This window comes from Calonectris borealis, chromosome 5, assembly GCF_964195595.1.
Source record: "Calonectris borealis chromosome 5, bCalBor7.hap1.2, whole genome shotgun sequence".
Lineage (NCBI taxonomy): Eukaryota > Metazoa > Chordata > Aves > Procellariiformes > Procellariidae > Calonectris > Calonectris borealis.
Genome location: NC_134316.1, coordinates 16472997 through 16478996, shown reverse-complemented (window position 1 = coordinate 16478996; position 6000 = coordinate 16472997).

Sequence of the window (6000 nt, the reverse complement as noted above, 5' to 3'; positions counted from 1 at the left end):
ACTTTTGCTAAGCGCGTATTTTGTACGAATCAAATACTTCAAATTGTTTAGTTCAAACATTTCAAAGTATTTTCTCCCTGTTCGCAGATAAAAGATGAAGAAAGCACACCGCCAAATGCAATGTTAATCTTCTGAGATCTCAGCATCCTGCTTTATAGATATTCTGTAACCGTAGGCAGATTGCTTCCAAGCAGTGTGCACCTAGGGCTAAAGTTCACATTACAGAATCACAGAATCATTTATGTCGGAAGGGACCTCCTGAGATCAGCTAGTCCAACCCCCCAGCTCAGAGTTAGCTACAGCAATTTGCCCAGGACCACGTCCAGTCAGGTTTTTAGTATCTCCAGAGACGGAGACTCCACAACCTCTCTGGGCAACCTGTGCCAGTGCTTGACCACCCTCACAGTAGAAAAATGTTTTCTTGCATTCAGATGGAATTTCATGTGTTTTAATTTCTGTTCATTGCCTCTTGTCCTGTCACTGGGCACCACTGAGAAGAGTCTGGTGCTCTCTTCTTCATTACCTCCTGTTAGGTGTTTATACATGTTGATAAGATCCCCCTTGAGCCTGCTCTTCTCCAGGCTGAACAGTCCCAGCTCTCTCAGCCTTTCCTCATAGGAGAGATGCTCCAGTCCCTTCATCATCTTAGCAATCCTGCGCTGGACTCCCTCTGGTAAGTCCATACTTTCTTGTAGCAGGGAGTCCAGAACTAGCTGCAGCACTCCAGCTGTGGCCTTGCCAGTGCTGAGAAGAAAGGAAGGATCACTTCCTTCAACCTAAGAATTTAAACAATCCTTATACATGCACTGGGTCACAAATAGAGAATAAAAAGAAAGAAATTAACTATAAATGGACAGATATGGCATTGTAACAGGGGAGCAGAGAGCCAACAGTCCTTAGAGATTTTAGTTATCATACAAAACCCAACAACTTCAAGGCTGTGAAAGGCACGCTGCTGAACAGTTTTTTGTTAGGGTGGTCCCCTGGAAGCTGGAGAACTGTGTTTAGGTCTCCACTCTATCTCAGGTGAAGGAGAAGACATGTCACGTGTGCCATGTCTAACCTGAGAACCAGCAGGTGGAAGAGCCCTTTCCTTGGGCTCTTCCGCCCTGCTTTCTCTGGCTCTTTCTGGTGAGATCTATGTGATCTGAACACACGCTACACTGGGCGGTTTAGGTGGGGGACTCCTGGTCTGTGGCTCCCAGCAGAATTTAGGATCAGGATATCCACCCAAAAGTTTGGCTCTGCCAAGGGTTGTGTGATTCTGCCAGTTCACTGACAGAGTTGCAGATGTCCATGGGATTTTTAACAACAGAAGTTTAAGGACCTGTACAATTAGATAGCACAGCAGCATCAATGACAGTGGTGCATACACATTGATGTAATGAACCTAAATGCCAAATTATCCCCATTATTAGTCTGTTCTCTAGCCAATACTGTGGCTTTAATCATGTTTGCCTTTTTCCCCTCAGTGGTAAATAATGCATAGCCCACTTAAGAAAACTGGACCAGAGCTCAGGTGATGGCAAACAGGTTTGCTTAAGTCACTTAACTGGAATGTGGTTTGCACCCTTGCAGGAGTTTTTGCTCAGTTATAGGAAGACCCCGGGGCTGAATGTCATACCATTTTTAAAGTTCTCTTGGCAGAAACACAGATTCCCCAAACAGCAGTGCAATATCACAAAAACACTTCTTGCAAAGCACTGTTGTCCATTAACTGCCTTCTCCAAGGGACAATCTCTAACAGACTCATCTCTAACTACAGGCACTGCAAGATGTGAACATGGAGGACCACAAGGCTACAGAGGCAGTCTCCAACACGACGGATCCTTTATCTGCAACAAGGCTAGTCTGGATTTACACTTCTGTGAGTGTGCAGAGAATTAATCATATGTCTTGGATATTAGCAGAAGAATTCTTGCTGCCTTGCCCTTTTGTATACTACATTTTTAATATATATTACCTTTGTTGCTTGGTTACTCTCAAACCTTCCAATGCAGTTTTAAAAATACATTTATTGCCTTGCCCATGCAGCCTCTACTCAAAAAGAAGCAATCAAGGAAGCAGTGCTTGGCAACACAGAGCTGGATGCTGGCTGTTTCAAACACCATGCAGAACTCACTGACCTTCTCATCACTCCCCAAGCCCTTAGCTCCATATCTCCTGTGTAAAAAAAAAAAAAGCCTCATGGCAGACGATACATTGTCCTGCCTAAAACTGCCCCAGAATTATTCCAAAGTGTGTCTGATGAGGAAAGAGCAGTTATGCCTACAGAATTGCCTGTGTTTACATGAATAGATACATAAACCATGGAGCAGGAGCTCTGGAATGAACACCATGAAACAGTGACAGTACAACACTAATGACTGACTTTCCCTTCCATTCCTAATGTATGTTGCTGACAAGTCCTCCAAATAGAAATGGATATGCAAATACATGCAAGTGATTCCAAAATAATAATGTGTATAAAACTCAGAGCTACAAGATGGACGCAAAACATGAATTTACTTGATGTGAAGCTGCTCTCAATGAGCATTTTCACTCTGTCTGTGAATCGTGTGAATCAAGTGTGCTCAGGAGATGCTTCTGGACCAGGATCCTGGCCAATTTTTACATCCACACGACACTGTGTGGATTGCAAGCCCTGATCTGAACGCTGACCCAGGGCTCTTGAATGTCCAGAAGTTGAGTACTAAACTCACATTTTAGGAAAGTTGGAAGCTTTTACAGGTGACTTAAAGATCAAGGCACCATTTGGAATTGGGGAAGAAAGCTGTTGTGTAGACACAGCCTTCACCTCGCCTCTGCAGGTGAAAGGAAATAAGAGAGGTCTTTTGGGCTCATCTTTAACACACTCACAAAGTGCGAGCTCATAAACAAAAGGATTGATTTTCTGTGAGAAACATTTGAGAGTAAAAAATTGAAGCTTAGGCTTCTGTATTTTGTGCTTAGTCTTGAATGAAGTAGAGGCGATCACGGAAAGCAATAAACAGAAGTTTTACAGACGAAGAGCAATTTGGCCTGGAAAGAAAAGGTCCATGAGATCAAAAAAAAAAAAAAAAAATTGTAACAGGGGCTGTGACTAAAAAAGGGAATATGAAAGGACAAAAGCTACATCATTTTTCTATTAAGTCAGAGTGATGCACGTTTTATGCTCAGGAGTTTTGAAACCAGCTAGGCCCAGATCCCTGGTGGCACAAATAGCATTTTTTTCACTAGTGACCGATGTTTCAGAGCGTCATAAAAGGCTTGGTAAGAGTGCGCGCGCACACGCAAGCACGAGGGGAAGGAACCCTTCGAACAAGCTGTCTGAAATAAGGGGGGCACATGCGAACATCTGACACGGGCAGAGCTGCAGCCCAGCTAGGTCTTCTTTCTTAGCGTGGCTGTACGGCCAAGAAACAGTTGCTGAGCAGCCTCTCCTGGTAGCAATGAATTACTGCTTTTCCAGAAGAATTAGGGTTCCAAGTGTTTAATTCCAGCTACAGTCACTGCAACAGAGTTTTTCTCTATCACTTTACCATGCTGCCAGTGAAAATCTGAACGGATTTACAAATACACTCTAGCAAATCTGTTAGGCTGAATAACGGTTAAGATCCAAGAGTGTTTTCATAAAGTCAGGTATCTGAGAAGATGAATCATCCCATTGCTTTGAACACCTACAATGTGTCACACTCCACACAGTTCTGTGAATTTAGCTATTTGTATAGAATTCAAAGTCCGTTTTCAAGCAAACATTTAAGGACATGCTCCCTTGTTAGGAAAAACACTTAAGCATGTGTATTACTAACTTCGATTGACTTCTGTTTAATTGTTCTGCTGAATCTAATCGTCATGCAAGATTACTCCCAGTCAAACCTTGTGGACACTTAAAAGTTTGATTTTTTTAACCATGTAGAAATAAATATAGCATATAAAATGCACTTTCTAAGTTACATGTGGTGGGTAAAGCAAGTTAAGGCCCGCTCTGTACATATTTTAGTGTTATTGAGTCTTAGCTGGTCTCCACACTATCCTCTGAGCTACTGGCAGAATCTGACATTTAGACCAATTAAACTAGTATCATAATTGGCATAAAAACTGCACCGGCATCACCTCACCGAGACAGTACAGTATTATTTATCCCAGCACAAATGGAGATGCAGGCAGAATAGAAAGCATTGTTTCAAGATGCTGACTATCAAGGTTTTTTCTACTATATCAATGTTGCAAAAAACCAAAGAAAAGAGATCAAATCTTGCAACGTTTTTGTCAAGGCTAATTCATACTGTAACATGTGGTAAACTAACACATTATGCATATCAGTGTTGACTTAGTAAACCTCACAATTACAGACCAGCGATATAACGAGAGTTCTTCCATTACTTAAAAAGAGAAGAAGCAGAAAAGGAAGAAAAGTTAAGAGTTTCTTACTCATGTTTTGGTTAGCAGAGAACACACCTTTGAGAGTGAGTTTGATAGGCAAATATCAAACTGTATTTCCAAAACCAGTAATAAGTCATATCTCACTATGACAGATAACAACAGTTACAAGTGCTCATAGGCAGTCTGCTTACGAGTTGGTGAATTCTCCTTAATTTCTCCCAGAGAGCGAATGAAGAGGTAAAGGTAACTGACCTTTGCTGAAGCCACAGTTTCCCACATATTGCTTTCAAAGACTCTGCTGGTTTGTCCTGCCCCAGCTGGACTTCTCCTCCACTCATTTGTTCTTTCTGCTTTAGCTGAGTCAGGACAGCTGGATCTGTAGATGTGTGATGAACTGAATCAGGAAAGTAATCCAGGTTAAAACCCAGCAAACCATTAATTATTTAGTTCCTGTTCTAATTCACTACGTATGCACAAACCCGGGTATCCTGGCACAGCTTAGGAGGCGGAGTGGGACACGGATGGAGTAGCTGCTAGAAAGAGGGGTGAAGGACAGCTTAAGCCACTCTGTGACCAAAATGTAAATACATACAATTTTCTTCTGTAGCAGTCACTTTCTTGTTAGTACTTCCTGCCAGTATGATCAGTTTCTTCTGAAGGCTTAACCCCAGAATTTCATTATGAACAACTAGAAACTTCTCCTCTGAAGATGAGAAAAATTGGGGAAATTATTGCTAAGCCTTATAAAAGATTTCCCTTAATTGTTGCAGAAAGTGCAATGTCTATTTTTCTTTCACATACATTTTGACTTCCTGGAATATTACTATCATAGTCACAATTACAATCCATACAAGGATGTAGATTTGCCCAGCTATGATAACACCTAAAATTGCCTTTAGCATCAGCCATAGGTCTCGATGGTGATTATCCAGCACCTTCTGTGTCCTGAGCCGGTAGAGCTCATGTGCTATCCCCTACACAGACAGTTTCTATCCCATAGTTGGTACATGGGATGAAGTTTGATTTATAGAAGACAATATTAGTTGCCAGTTTTTATGTAAACAAGAGCTATTCTGAAAATACATTTCAAACATTTTTGCATTATAGTGACAGCTGATATTTCTGGAAATACTTGGCAGAGAAATTCAGGATTTTGAAATGTCTAAGGAATATAAATTCTTGCTGCTTGGAACCTAACACAGTGGACTTGATCTTAAACAGAAAAGTGATCTGAAGAAGGAAACAGCTTTCAGCAAAGCAGACAGACTCAGTCATGTGGAAGTTCCCTCGAGACTAACAAAACTCCGTCAAAACGCTCCCAGTTCTTTGCCTAACTCTAAGCAGGTCCTTCAATTTTCAAACAGTAAAGAATTTGAAGGAGTCTTCTCTTTCAGTTCTCCTCAAACTCTCACTTTACCCTTGCTATAAATAGGCAGGGACACAGTTTCACTTTTTCAGTTCTGCTATATGCTTCTAGAGATTTTTTCAGCAGCTGAGAACACAGGGGAAGGTACGAGCAGCCTGCCACCTGCCTCCCGTGGGCAGCTGTGCAAAACCAGAGTCCCAGCATCATGTTGCAGCAAGCTAAGCCCAGGGTGTTTATTTTCCTACGCAATGCAGCAGTCATAAAAAATG